At 32.0% G+C, this 15894-nt stretch overlaps 1 long non-coding RNA gene across 1 annotated transcript; it reads right to left on the bottom strand.

Moving 5' to 3' along the window:
- Nucleotides 1-13907: 13907 nt before the first annotated feature.
- LOC139892271 (uncharacterized) lies at nt 13908-15611 on the bottom strand. Its single transcript, XR_011774015.1, has 3 exons — nt 15504-15611; nt 15043-15100; nt 13908-14385 (listed from the first exon to the last, which is right to left on the bottom strand). It is a non-coding gene; the product is annotated as an uncharacterized lncRNA (long non-coding RNA).
- Between the last annotated feature and the right edge of the window lie 283 nt (nt 15612-15894).

Raw genomic sequence — 15894 nt, 5'->3', positions numbered from 1 at the left:
ACTGTGAGCTGCAAGTGTATCTCAATCTTCTTCGTTTCACTCATTATGGTCCACAAGCTTCTCAGTTCTGAACACTGTGTGCTAACCATAATAAACCAGGTTTTCATCGAGTTGTTCACCGCACATATAATTATTACTCCGTATAAGATAGTCTAGCTTTTGTGTCATGATCAGGGGCAATACTTAGTCATACCCGGAGGGGGTGTCTGCCCCGTTCGGATTTAAAAAAAAAAAATTTACATCAAAAAAAATTCTTAAAAAATAAGGTTTTTTTTTTTAATGTTTATCTCTGTCACTGGTTTCGCCCCATCTGTGGTTGGCTCCAAGTTCCGCCACTGGTCATGATATTCTCACAAGAGGTTCATGTTCAAACCATATTAACAGCAAATCTTAGTGTGATCATACTTGTTAGACCGCTTCTATATAAGTAAAAATATTTAACATAGTCCACGCACTACAACAAATTTGCTAATTAACCACGCATAAATTTACACACTTTTATAAAGTGTGTACTTTTTTGTTAAATTCCTCACACTATTAAATGTATGTAAATGTATTACATTCATAAGTGTAGATAATCATTATAGCTTCACACATAAAAGTGTGGGGAAAAAAGTTCACACTAATTTGTGTGTATAATCATATATATAACCACACTTAAGAGTGTTAAGTTAATTTTGTCGCACTAGATTTGTTCACGCTCCCCCTTGTGTGAAGAAATGAAGTGTAACAAATTTTACTCACATTTTTAAATGTGATTAAATTTGTGTTTGTATACATTAATCAGTGTGAACAAACTTTTTCTACAATTTTAAGTGTGAAATTTGAATAACATTCAACATTTATAAATGTAACAAACTTATACATATTTATAAGTATGAGGAATTTGACAAAAAACTCACACTTTCTTATAAGTGTGTAAAAATATGTGTGAACAATTGATAAATTTGTTGTAGTGACGATCGGAAAACGTCCAATTTTGCCTGCTTGCCCATTTTGTTTAGCGTGAATATCTTGAGGCGAAAAGTTGTGCATATCAATTATTGGTTTTTCATTTTCATTATTAATATTAATTAATATTAATATGTTACTGTAGAATATTAGATAAATTAAGCCTACAGGATTCACATACTCGTAGGATGTAGGATGTAGGATGTAGGATGAAGGTGACAGCCTGTTTTGACTTTCTATTCCTGTATTCCATGGTCCCAAATCCATCTCAATCCCAACCATTTATTCTCCAACCTAAAAAGCGTGTAATGAATCTTTAGTATACACATAAATTGATTTGATTAAACACTAATTTTTTTTTATTTTTTTTTTGAAAAGCAAGTAAAACTTTCATTCATATAATGGATAATTACAAAGCCCTATGATCTATACAATATGGAGATGCAATGTATTATGTAAAAAGTACGATAAAAAACAGGAACACACGAAAAAACATGAACGTAGAGACATTTAACACAGCGGCACTTGAACGAGATCAAGCTGGGTAGGAGTAGACAGACAGTACCGCACTTGCGATGACAAAGTTGACTACTACTACACATTTAACCAAGTGAATAATGGGGATCTAAGACATGTCTTCGTGCGTCTATGCGGGCTTTGGGGCCGAATTAGCCGATACCCATTCTTTGAATGTTCAAGGATGTGTAAAACGGTGGGTTGATGAGCCATTGGTGCCATTCTAATGATGATTTCTTTGATCTTTTGGAAAACCATGAAAAAATTTGTGCTTGGATCTCGGAGAGTATAGTGGCGGGGCACCAATCTTTTTTGCTAAAGACCTTGGCGTTATGGTTCTTTCATATCATGTAGATTAAACATTAATTGATGCGGAGTAATAAGTATTGAATAAAATAAGGAATACATTATAGATTAGTTTAACCTAATTGTGCAGGTTAATAATCTTATGGTACATTATCTCTTAACTAAATATTTCCGCGATAAATGATGACCATTTACATTGTTATTTACATTGTTATGATACTCCCTCCGTCCCAAATCTATTATCTCCAGACAAAAAATACATCGTTTAAAAAAAAGTACCTGACACATGTACTTTTCTATTTACTTTCTAGTTTTATCTCTTACTTTTTACCTATCATTTTGTCTTACATCTATAAAGTACGTGCACAAAAGAAATTTATCACATTATTCTTTTCTATTTATGGAAGTGGACAATTAATTTGAGACATCCAAAAAAGGAATAGTGGACAATAGATATGATACAGAGGGAGTTATAAAATACTTTATTGTAATTCAAAACAACTTCAGTCATAACATTTGAATTATTTAAAATATGAATCATTCACTACTTAGTTATTCAGTTTCATCAAATGCAACTTTAGTCGTTTTAAGAGGAGGGCTTTGCAAGGTACTTCATCCGTTCCATATTTATAGTTCAATATTATTTTTTAGGTTGTCAATGATACTTCCAACACTCAATTTGATAAATCCACCATCATTTCATGCTTGTTTCCAAAAATGTCCTTCAAAAAATTCAAATAAGAAAATTGTGTAAGGCATAATTTAAGGGCAGTATAGTAAATTTAGGTGGAAGTAGTAAAATTAATGTTGGAAATATCATTTCCCGTCTCAAATTAATTATAATTATATTATATTATAACTATATACTAATTGTGTAACGACCTTGGATTTTCCAACGTTATTTTATTAATAATTGTTATTATTAATACTTGTGATTAATCGAATGTATGTTATTACATTTACATGTTGCCATGATTGCCCGTACTTGACTTTAATTGCCCGAAACGTCTTTGTGACACACGAAACTTGCACGAATAATATTTTCAAGTATTATTTACATTCATGATTGATTTTATTAATCATTTTAATTAACTATGGTGATTAGTTAGTTACTTGGGCTTTAATTGGACTTATTTATTAATTAATTGAACTTGGGCTTCGATTAATGTTATGGACTCTTAAACATGGGCTTATAAGCCCACCCTACATCTTACAAGGATTACTTAGCCCAACTCTTTCATGTAAGTATCCTTTAATATGAAACTAGAAGATTTAACTAGTCTTGGAATCTTGTTACTTGTTCTTCCCATGTAATCACCCTTATTAACCAACTTTTATGACACATACATGCTTGTAACTAGTGAGTCTTCTCCCCTTGATCCCTTTCCCAACCGTCGGCCTTTGTGGCCTTTTAGAGGTGTTTTAATTTTTTTTTTTACTACTACACTTACTAGTATTACTCTTCACATTTCAAACACACACATACTTCTCATTTTCTCTCAAACACTTTCTCTCTTTTCTCTAGTTCTTGTAAGTAAACTTGAAGCTTTTTCCTCCTTTCTTTTTCTTTGTAAAACCGAATTACACATACCCTTAATCATCATCATTTGTTGTTTGTTACTTGTACTTAGTTGTTGTTACTTTGTTACTAGTTGTTGTTTGTTACTTACTAGTTTCAAGAATCAACTCTTTAGTTTGATTCTTCATAATATCTTGTATTTTCAAGAACACAAGAACATAAACTTACTAGTTTATGATTCTACATTTATTGTTTCAAAAGATTTAGAGTTCATGTGTTGCAAATCATACTTGTAAGTCATGTTAGTAAACTTTAAAGTTTACTTTCTAAAGATCAAACTTTGGTTTGAATCTTTAAAGTATGAACAACCCATGAATTTGTTTCTTGTTCATTTAGTTTACTACTTCATTTACTTGCACTTTAATTTTGTGATTATTGGTTGTTGTTGGTCAAGTACTACAAGTTAGTCTTGATCTCATTAATCTTGAACTAAAAGTTAACTTTGAAAGTTCAAGAACACACAAGTAAGCTTTCTTTAATTATAACTTTGTACACTTATGTTAGATCTAGACTTTTGAGTCTTTGATCTTTAAGATCAAACTAAAGAACTATGTTCTACAACTCAAGATCTTGATTTCATAAGTTTACTTTCAAGTTTGTAACTTATTATTAGTTTTAAAGTTCATGTATGTGTTAGATCTAAGACTTTGATGTAACTTTAGTTCATCAAACTTCATACAACTCTTAAGTGAGTTGTGCTACATATCTTAAACCTACACTTGTGTCATAATAGTCAAAACTTGCTTAATATTACTTTATAGTTCATGTATGTGACAAGCCTAAGACATTGATGTAACTTTGGTTCATCAAACTACATACAACTCTTAAGTGAGTTGTGCTTCATGTCTTAGACTTACACAAGAGTTATGATGGTCAAAACTTGGTCAAGATGAGGTAAACACATCAATGAGTTGTACACTTGAAGCTATATGCATCAAGGATGAGAACCATGATGAACATCAAACACCAAGACCACCGGAACCCACTATTTTCTGTTTTCTATCTTCTGCCTATTGTTTTCTGGTTTCTGTAACAGACCAGTACACCTAGGCTACTGTAACCTTGATTTTCTGATATATCTTTTCGAGTAGATAACTTTTCATATAGGACTCGTCTTAATCCGAGTTACGGTTTAGGATTTATGGCCCTCCGATCGTCACTATGTCCTTTTAACGTTGTGCAGAAATTTCTGACGTACTCGCACTTAGACCGTCGCCACGGTCAAACCAAGACGAGTTTGCTTCTGTAAATTTTACCACACTTAAAGGACTCATATACGGAGCCATGGCCACTGGTCTCACCTTAATTCAGTAAGTGTAGAGGCCGTAGTGACTGATCGAAATCAGCCCTTGTTTTAAACTACTTTCATAAACGAAACTTACTTTACGCCTTTTGTTTGATGATGAATGCTGATGACCCTTAAGACCTAATTTACATATTCTTAAACCTATTCGGACGATTTACTGACTTAGTACTATTTGACTTAGGTTGAGGACTCGTTGGACCTTTCGGACCGATTACTTGCACACTTTTCCCGACTCGACTTTACCGCTACTTTATCATTGTGAGTTATAGCATTCCCTTTTTACTTTAACTTATTTTGGGAACTGAGAATACATGCGAATTTTATGTTTTAAATACTAGGCACGAGTACTTAAACTTATATATGTGTGGGTTATATAACGGCAGAAACATTCCCTTTAGCTCGGTAACGTTTAGTCATTGGTTTTTGAACCGGTGAACGCGAATCTTAGATATGGATCCATAGGGTTTGACATCCCCACTCGGGCTAGTAGCGCTAGCATTTAACGAGTGTTTAATACTTCGTAAACATACGCACTTGCCAAGTGTACTTTCAGGGGGTATAAACGTTAAGTTAGTTACCAAGTGCCCACGGTTAACATATACTTTATCATACTGTTTTGAAACGCTCTTTGTAGCACTGAAATCTCGTGGCCTACCTTACATACTGTTATACTTAAACTATAGCTCACCAACCTTTGTGTTGACGTTTTTAAGCATGTTTTTCTCAGGTGCTTGAGGTTAGCTTCCGCTGTGTACTAGTCTTGCCGTAGACACCCGCTGCTCTAGTGTTATCACCGCATGAACTGTTTATCTTGCATTCAAACTTTAATACATTTGAAACTATGTTTTGTAACGACCTAAGGGTCACATACGTTTATTCATGCTTGCTATTCGTAGAAGCATACTGTTGGTGTAAAACAATTGACGTCGGTTATGACGTCATCTTTTTATCGTGAATGCAACTTCTTTTATTACAGCATATAGTACTTAACCTTGTAATGATCCTGTTGTTGATGATTCGTACACGATAGTTTTGTACGGGGCACCACAAATTGACAAAGTTTTCAAATAGTAAGTGAACAGTAACTTTTTTACACTTTAACGACTTGTACGTCCCGCATACACAGTTGCACCCACAAGGGTAGTACTGTGCTACAGTAGTTTTTTTTTTTTCTCCTCTAAATTTTTTACTAAAGGCCTGTACAAAAACGTTGTCCCCATTTTTTTTTAAACTATTTTTTTATCAAAATTACTACTATATACTAATTACTTTACTACTACATACTAATTGACATACGTTGGGAACAGTAATTGAATAGTAACCATTCTTACACTTTATCGACTTGTACATTGCGTAAAAACAACTATACTCACAATGCACAATACTGTGTTATAATGTTTTTTTTCTTTTTTTTTTTAAAATCTCCTCCTCATTCTCCCCTACAAACTTTACTAAAGGGCTGTATAGAAACGTTGCTCCCAATTTTTTTAAACTAATTTTTATCAAAAAAATATTATGCTTACTTCTTATTTTGTTATTTTTACCATTCTTTTTTCCTACATTTTTTCCTAAACATTGCCAAAAAATCTTTAAACGATGGTGCGTCATCGCGCGCGCAGCCTAACACTAGTTGTCACTATACATGTAATTTTTAGCAATACTATATTTCCGTCGCCTGGAGTGGTTGTACAACTTTTTTTTTATAAATAATTGTGAAGTAACAATGTATTAAAATGAAGTATAGTGACAAATGTTATAAAGCGAGTTGTGTGAATTCTTAAGATGTAGCAAAATGTGATTAATAATTGAGTAAATAAGTAATAAATTAGTGAAGGCAGCTAGGAATGTCAATGGATCGGATACAGATTGGGTGACGTCATATTCATATTCATATCCATTTAGTTTTTGTTTATCCATATCCATATCCATATTCATATATATATCCATATCCAGTGGATTAAGCGGGTTAATAGATATTTCACAACAACAACAACAATAACAACAACAACAACAACAACAACAACAACAACAATACCCAATCTCACAAAAGTAGGGTATGGGAGAGGTGTGTGTAGACAATCATTCCTCGGACCCTAGATTAGAAGGAAGTCACTACTTCACCCGCGGGTATAGAACCCGCGCCTAGATAAGGTCGTCCCTCCCTCTACTCTATAGCAAAAGAGATTGCTTCCAAAAGGACCTCCGGCCAGAAATGCTCATAAAAACGAAATAGATAGGGCAAATGATACGTATCTGTAAGAGTTATGTGCACTTACCAAGATGCAACCATACACAGTAACCAAAAAAGAAAACACACAGTAGGACAAATAGCATGGATCATATACAGCACAAAACCATTAGATATATTTTTAATATGTGATAAAAACAGTGTAATATAATTAATATATATATATATATATATATATATATATATATATATATATATATATATATATATATATATATATATATATATATATATATATATATATATATATATATATATATATATAATGTGACATAATTAATATATATCTACAAGAATGTGTATTCTTTGTCGAAGATATAATATAAATTGTTAAATTTACTATTACATATAGACTACGATAAATTAAATGTGTAATTTGTATGTTCATTATACGTATTTAGTCGTAATATATCATAGTTAAATAATTATATGGTTGCAAGCAAAATGTATTAATAATTAAATGTGTTTGCATATATATATATATATATATATATATATATATATATATATATATATATATATATATATATATATATATATATATATATATATATATATATATATATATATATATATATATATATAATTTTTGGGTGATAATGGATATATCCATGAATGAAAATTTTCACCCGTATTATATCCATATCCATTTAAGTTCATACATATCCGTATTCATATTCATTTAAATTATCTATATCCATCACGAAGCGGGTGAATCGAATGACTCAAAAACACCGCTACAAAAATTATCACTTGAATTATATTATACGGAGTATTATATTTATATCATTTAAACACTTACTACGTTATACTTATACGTAGTATCATTTAAACAATAAGTATATTATACTTATGTCATTTATAAGCTTACAATTATTATATTATATTATACTGATATCATTTATATTATAAAATACTTATTGTTTTTAAATACTTGAATTACGAAATATATTATATTATACTTATATCATTTATAGCTCAAAGACACTACTAAAATAATATCACTTAGGATTATATTTATATTTATATTATATTATGATATGATTATATTATATTATGATGGAGATAAAGACTATTTTAAGTTAGTATTAAGTTAAGGACACGCTAATCCAAGTGTGTTAAGATTGTCATTGTCATATATACTAAAACATGTGGTGACATCAATAATTTTACTTTTTTTTTTCTATTTTTGTTATTATTTATTAAATTATTAGTAGCAAAATTCAAATGCAAAAATAATTATCACAAGGAGCGGATACTTTTTACTTGAGTATATGTAGTTTAATTTTAATTGATTTATTTCCTAATTATTTTTAACTAGCTTTCTAAAATTTTTGCCGCTGGTAAAGTTAACACCCGAGACCTATTATGTCGATATTAAGAATCAATTATTAACCATCTTGTTATGTGTTCCGTCAACGCAAATCAATGGCAAAACCATTATATGAATATTATTATTATTATTATTATTATTATTATTATTATTACTATTGCAATTACAATTGACCAAATCCCATTTATTGTTCACCAACAGTAAGGGTATTTTCGTCCTTTCACGCTAAACGATATTGGTATTTTTGTAATTTCTCTTGACATTTTTTTATTCCAAAAGGGTGTTAACGTCATTTAACACCTCTAGATATTATGAGCAATTTTGTACTTTTACTTCATCTTTTTACTATACCAACACCACTCTACTACCATCAGTTGCCACCACCACCGCCGCCGCCTGCCACCGCCACGTGTTAATAATCAATCCAGTAGCTATTTTTTACATATCCACAAAACTCAACAAACACTCAATTTATTCTTTTACTCCACCAGCAAAATTATAGATTTCTATAAAGATATATAAAGATAAGCACTAAACAACTAATAAATTACAAGGTGATAATTTCAGTAGATCTAGATGTATTAAATTAGCGTCAAAAATCACTAAATGAAAGTCATCTATAGCTTCTTTAACAACCCATTTTTTTGTGACTTACTTGCATAGTTGCATCTCCAAATAATCAATTTGTGGTTTGAAAAAAGAGAAAAAAAAAAAAGCAGAAACCATAATAACATTGCCGGAAAGCAACCACCGCGAGTCACCCACGTGAGCCACCATCACTACCTACCAGCGTGAGCCACGGCTATCGATCAGTAAAGGGGACGATTTAGCCGTAAAAGAAAAAGGGTGTCGGTGTGGGAAGAGTGAGACGGTTCAGATCTGTGAGGTAGCTGGCGATTTGCTGGTGACAGGCAGTGGTTGGATGCTAACGGTTGTCGGAGTGTAGCTCGGCGAAGGGGGTGCCTTTTCGTGTAGATTAGTGGCGGTTTAGTGGTGATCGGCCACAAGGATATGGTGGTGCTAGGCGGCCGGAATTGGGATAAGGAGTTGAGAGGCTTATACATATATGGTTTGAGTTAAAGGGTGTGTTTGGCGCGTAGTTTATTGGAGCTTATGGAAGCTTATGATAGCTTGAGCTTATGATTTTAATAAGCTTCAAGTCATAAGCTTCGTTTGGTAGACAAAAAAAGTAGAGATTATGAAAATCATAAGCTTTGGAAAAATAAGCTACTTGTAGTAGCTTATGAAAAAAAGTAGAGCTTATGAACTGAAAAATAAGCTTCAGCTAGTTTACCAAACATTTATAAAAAATAATAAGCTCCAGCTACCATCTTCAAAAATAAACTCCAGCTCCAGCTCCTGGTCATAAGCTCCAGCTCCAGCTATAAGCTCCAGCTCCAGCTACTTTCGTCCAAACACACCCAAAGAGAAAAATTGAGTAATGAAAGTACATAAGGTTTTGGGTTTTATTTGAATTAGGAAATAATACGGGGCTGGGCCAAATAGATGGAGCAATTAAAGAAATTAAGTGAATTTCAAACTACCTCGTACAATTTATGCTTAAAATTGAAAATTTATCACAGTTAGCGAAAAAGAAAGGCTAGATTTTTCCACAAATATAAAACCACATAAATTCAATTCAATATAGTTAGCTTTGATGGGCTGCTTATATACATTTAAAAATATTTAAGGTTTTAATTTTTATAAATGTAAATGATAGAAATAAATGTGATAACCATTAACCGCTCGATTAATTGATTGTACTTTTTTTCATCTTTCTTCTTCATTCATTTATTTTTCAAATGTTTAATTAACCAATTTCAATTAATTAACTCGATCAAATCCACTCCGTAGTGAAGTGTGGATTTTTCTATCGCCATATATATATATAAATAGAAACTATCATTTTATTATTCATGCCATTATTTTACTCTTTTAATTTATATTTAACATATATTAATATTAGGTAATTCAAAACTTCTCAATTTCATTTTAGTTCTAATTAAAAGAAAAAAATAATGTACATTTTGTCTACAATGGTAAGAGGTATTTTATATATTTGAACGGATTATTATTTATTGAGTAATTTTACATTCATTAACGTTAAATATTTTTATTAAAAATATATAATTATATTATAAAAAACTTCCTTACACATCAGAGCAATGGCCGCCGCAAAGCGCGGCTGGCCACCTGCTTGTTATCTATGTTATTTGTGCAATCGCCTTAGACTGCTAATATCGGCTCTGGGTAGTTGGAGCTTCTTTGGAGCTCCCTTGCAAGGGCGTTGATGCTAGCTAATGTGATTGTAGCGTCGTTGAATGGTCGTCTTCACAAGTGATTGTGTAGCATATTTTACCACGGAGCAATTAGCTTTATTTTGTTGTACATTATCCATTAAGAGTGGTACAATGTATTAATTGATTAATTTAGGTGAGTCAATTTGATGGTAAATGGTTATGTCATGGATATTAATGTAGTGTGATGAGTTTTTTTTTTTCGGCGAAAATATTAATATATATATGTATATATGTATGTGTGTGTGTATATATATATATATATATATATATATATATATATATATATATATATATATATATATATATATATATATATATATATATATATATAAAGATCATAAAGATCCGACGGTACATACAGACGACAATGATTGAAATTGTAAAAGCTTGCTCTGATCGTCCTACAAACAATGGACGAAAACAATGATTGAAAGAGAGCGAGCGCGTTGAAAATGTAAAGATACAACAAATGTACAACCATCAAACCTAAATCTAAACACAACATAAAACTGGGCACGTATATAACGCCACAATCTACACTGTAGTGTGATGAGTTAGTGATGAGAAGAAAATGTTGAGGTGACGTTGATGTGACGCAATGTGATTGTTATGTCACTAATAAAAGTAATTTAAATTAGCTTATTAAAAACAAGAGATATGTCTTAGGGATGGCACCCGCGGGCGACGAGCGCGAATCCTATTTACTCGCGACCCGTCTGTTGCTCATCGGGACCCGTTACCCGACCGCGAGTAAAATGTTTTTGCCCATGCTCGTGACTCGTTACCCGTGATCCGCAGGTAATAAAAATATACAACTTAGTTAAATAACATTAAAAAACCAAATAATTTATTATATATAAATGATATCTATAAGCCACATGTAAATGATGTGAACATTAAGTTTTTTACTTATATGTAATATTATATATTTAATCATTACTCAAAAATCACTTTTAAATTAAATAACTGTATGTGTAAACTCGTTGGTAAATTAAAAAGAGTCTCATAGATTAGCGGATCGGGTTTCACCCGCAACGGGTAGTACATACTCGAGGCTTGTCCGACCCGTCGGTGAGTATGATTTTTTACCCGTGCCCATGCACGCGGATAAGACTTATTGGTCATACCCACCCATCACGGATTGCATATCGTGGGTCGCGAGTTGTTTCTCGCCCGTTGCAATCCCTTATTTGGTCTGGGCGCGCTGCTGCACTGACCATAATAAGTTTTCTTGTACGATAATAGAAAGTTTATAGGTTTACATATTCGTAAGTGTGATTTATTGATACAAAAGATTGTTAATTGTTCTAACAAGAAGAGTCTATATTGCATTTAAAATGCATACTAGAAAGGATTATGCATATTATATTGCATTTAAAATGCGTACTACAAAGGAATATGATACAAAAGGTTGTTGTTTGCTCTAGTAATACAGCTGCAGTTGTATTGCAGAGCTATAAAAGATCATCATTTATTTGTCAAACAAAGAAAGCATTATGCTTTGTGCCTTTTGCTATGTTCTCTGATAGTACAAAGCTTATGCTTTTGTTCTTCAATTATCTAACAACATACTAGTTTAATATTCGCAAATTCGTGGAATTATGAATGTAAAACTTTTAAGTTGAACGATCAATATGTTTGAGGCTGAGTTTGAGGTCGTGAGTTCGAGCCTTGCTCTGCTCACCCTCTTAATTAATCTGTCTGAATTATGGAGCTTCAGATTGATCTTGAGGAGTCGAGGGGGTTTTCTTCCGAATCCATTCAGGATTCAAACCCGATACGCCTGCCCCTCGTGATGGTTTAACGATCGAAATCATGTAATGCAATTCGGGTTTCCTCCCGAAAGTGTATGTGCGTGGCAAATGATCATGAAGGTGGTTAGTACCCCTCTGGGTGATGCTGACCAGTCGCCCTTTCAAAAAAACAAAAATAAACATTAGTTTATATTTGTAAGTAAATGATCATTTGTAAGTAAGTATAGAGGTATAAATAAGTGAGTATATCACAGTATTGTCACTTTGGTCAACCCAATTAAAACAATAAATAAATAAAAAACAGTGGTGTAAAGTTGGCTAGTGGTATCAAGTTGGTTCAAGAACATAGATATCATGGATGTTGTAGGGATAAATGTATTTATGGTTGGTTTCAAGAAATTAACTTTAAGGTGCTTCTGAATGGTTTTTTAATCTAAAGGACTGATATATAGAAATCAATAGGCAATTTTAGTTTTGGTGGGTATGAGAGTATCATGGTTCATTTCTTAGTAACCTTTCATACTGTTAGTGTGCTTTTTCTAGTCAAGTTGGCTAAAGCAGTTATTGCTTTCTCAATCCTTGTAATGGCTCATGTCTGACCAAGTGAAGCAAGTGATATGGGTCATCTAGTCCACCTCTCATATACATGGGTGCGTGTTTGATCCTAGGAGTTGCTATTAGTCTCAAAGCTAGTTTCTTTTTTTTTCAATGTTTTTGTATAGTGTTTTGCCAAGCAATTTAATTTATGCTTCGGCTTCAATGAATTGTAATCCAGATTGATGTTTTTCATCTTTTTAATGAAAAAGTTTTATTCAATTCATTTATTCAATTTCTTGTTTACCAGAATAAACAAATACATTCTAACCCAACTAAAAAAATACTGTGTAGAACATACATTGTACCAAAACATATACCCTACCAAGGTGGCTCATTTTCCTTCATTTGCTCTATAACCTCTCCTAATCATGTTCTCGGTAGCTCGATTTTCCATCCATTCCTCCCAAAAGACTCTAATGTATAGTACTACAATGTTATGGTAAAGCCTTTGTTCTCAGTTTAGGAGGGTAAATGTTCTGGAAATAAAATTCACAAACAAGTAAACGATCAAGTTACAAACTTTATTGTCATGTAATATGTAAAGGAGGTATAGCACATTATTGTCATGTAATATTAGTTTACATTTTATTATATTTTAGTGTCTCTAGATAGGATTCAAAATTAGAGAACTTATTAGTTCATATACACTGGGAAAGTAATTGTTGTTGACCCCATGAGTAGACGACTCCTATCATCGCTTTAGGCATCACACTGACATAAACTCGGAAGACTTGCATCAAGTACATCAAGTTACAAACTTTCTGCTAAGTTTCACTGAAGGACATAAAACTTTCTGCTAAGTTTCACTGAAGGACATATATATGAGTTCACATCATTGGTTACTCGTATTCTAGAATATAATTGGTACATAAAAAAAAGTAAATACAAAGTTTAAAAAAAAAAAAAAAATAAGTGTCACTTGAAGTAACACATGTAAAAAAATCTGATGCTACAAAATCAAGTTCACGCCATCACTTTGCTACTGCACATATCATGCAAGCACACATTATACCGTTATCTTTATTGACCAACACTACATATAAAACCCGCACTTTTTCGCACAACAACTCATGTCAACTAATAGTCTTGCTTCCTGGGACATTCAGATGCTCTATGCCCTGATCGTCCACATTGGACACAAGGACCCGCAATAGTTTTTTTTTTCACATATCAATTAAAATAAATGGATTCAATATCACTGTTGTTTTAATTGTAGAGAATTTGAAATTATAATGCGTTGAATATACTGAAAGGCAAAGTTACAAAATATGAAAAGAAGATAAATTACAATCAGATCAAAAGCAATTGTAATCCAAATGTGACTTGGCCTTTATCCCCATCCACGACTATTCGACTTGGGCCCCAAGTTAGCGAAGACAGGATCCAAGATAAAAGCTCCCAAAGTTACTGGATCCTCTGTTGGCTCTGTGAAGCTGCTGCTGCCATCCCTTGCCTCACCTTGAATGACTGGCCCACTTTGAATATTTCTCTGAGTCTACATCATAATGTTAACACATAAGCTATTAAATATATGCTGGTAATGTAAATTATGTTGAAAATCTTGTAAAGACATGCTGATAATGTTAAATATGCTTGATACTGTTAATTATGATGGTAATGTCAATACATAAGGTATTAGATAAAATTTCATTCAACGTTTATGGAAAAATTATATATATTAATAAGGAAAACAAATAATCTCATATCGATAAAAGATTATCCCAATTGTTCATATCACAGATTACGGTAAAGAAACAAAAAAAATTTCTTATGCATTCGGCATAATAATTAGGATTGTTTGTATCAACGTGCGTATAAACGTTTTCACACTATATGTGACAACTTCTGCCCATTTGAAAGGACAGTGGTTCAAATGGAGTTGTACTTTATATTGATAACAGGTGTGGTGCGAAAAAGTGGCTAAAAATAAACTCTTTTCCCTTACCCAACAGGCTAAGCAACTTAATGTGTAACTAATGCGATATGTTAAACATTCAATACAATATTATCTATTATACACTATTTTATATAACCTGAAAGCGAAAGCATTAACAACAAATGTGTTAAACCAACGTGAAGAACCCTCCCATTTTGCCACCTATAGTCCTTGACAATCATACCCAAATCCAAGTAATGTGGTATAAAGGTTTACCTAAAGTGCAAGAATTCCACAATCTCTTGTCTGTTGGAGCCTTGGTCTACTCCGAAACCTGATTTTTGGCAATGAATCTGATTAAAAAAATAAAGATACATACACTACCAGAGTCCCTTCCGAGATGATCTACCCATTTGCTTAGTGATTATCATGACTTCAATTTGAATGCACATTTAAACAATCCAGACTTATATACATGTTTTATATTGTAAATTTACCTTGCCAAAAAAATAAATAAATAAAAATATACAACTAAAGTGATATATTTAGATTAGTCACATGTTCTAAGAGATAATTGACCTACACATTTCATTTATTTTTTTTTTTATATCAAAACTACAAATTTCTTACTAAACATGTAGTAACTACATTATGCAAAACCACAAAAATCTACAAATGAACATTCAACTACACATATTAAAAATGAATACACTAAGTAATTTAAAATGGAAAAATACCTCGAAAAAGTTATTGGCACTTTGAGAATTGGATGGCCAAAAAGCAGAGTCCTCAACCTCACCATTATGTGGATTAAATTAACATTCTGCCATAAAAATAGATTAAACATTAGTATTGAAGTGCAAGATGAAGTTGTAATCATGTACTGGTTAAAATTGTTGTCTTGAATTTGAAAAACACATAGATACATATCGAGAGTTTATTGTCCTGAATTTGACAAAAGAGGTAAAAAAAAAACTTTATTAATTTTTATCTATGTATTAACACATATAAGTATCATTTATCACTTTTAATTAATCATTCAACTTTAACGAAAATCAAGATCAACATGGTAATTGGTAAGGAATAGATACAACACATAAGGAATATATGAAAACAATAGTTAACGTA

The sequence above is a fragment of the Rutidosis leptorrhynchoides genome, chromosome 2 (assembly GCF_046630445.1).
Source record: "Rutidosis leptorrhynchoides isolate AG116_Rl617_1_P2 chromosome 2, CSIRO_AGI_Rlap_v1, whole genome shotgun sequence".
NCBI classification, from domain to species: Eukaryota; Viridiplantae; Streptophyta; class Magnoliopsida; order Asterales; family Asteraceae; genus Rutidosis; species Rutidosis leptorrhynchoides.
This window is presented reverse-complemented; position numbering and strand designations above follow the sequence as displayed.